Here is a 694-nt window from a genome sequence, read left to right on the forward strand (position 1 = left end):
ATACCCCCCCCCCCCCCATACACGATAAATGTTATTACTTTCCGTCAGGAGAGTTGACTTAATTGTGCATATTTAATGCAACTGCATACTCGAAAGAATTTGTGCTCTGATCAATTTTTATTTGACACTAACTATAATCCCACAAGGTGCTAATTACCTCGCTACAAATTTTAAATAGTCCTTTTGGGGAGGGGCTATATGGAGGGAGACGCAAATTAATTAAATTAAAAGTGAAAATCGTTGCGACATTACCTCCTAAGATCTATATAAAGTAGATTTTAACAATTAGGCTTCAGTAAATAGTAATGTGATCTCCAATATAAATAGTTGATGGGCAAAGCTCGAAGAGGTAATAGCGGCCCTTAGCGCTCTGAGGTGTCGCAGAATCGCACAATAAAGACTCTTCGATTTGAAAGAAGTGTATACAAAACAAAATGTGGATTCTTTCGGTGGGGGGGGACCTAATGGAAAAGGATTCGCCTCCTTCCCCCTCCCCCCCTCACTCTTACCCGTCGCCTTTACCCTCTCCTTCCCCTCGCACAAACCCCTTTCTCCCGTCCCCACTTCGCCTCTCTCCCCCGCCCCTCGCCGCCCATCTCGTTTGACTAAAAGCCACGAGAGGGAGCGAGGGAGAGAGGACAAGCCAAATTGACTGTTATGGCGTTTGGCCTGCCAGTACGGACGACTGGTGCTA

Source organism: Penaeus monodon, chromosome 25, assembly GCF_015228065.2.
Source record: "Penaeus monodon isolate SGIC_2016 chromosome 25, NSTDA_Pmon_1, whole genome shotgun sequence".
Lineage (NCBI taxonomy): Eukaryota > Metazoa > Arthropoda > Malacostraca > Decapoda > Penaeidae > Penaeus > Penaeus monodon.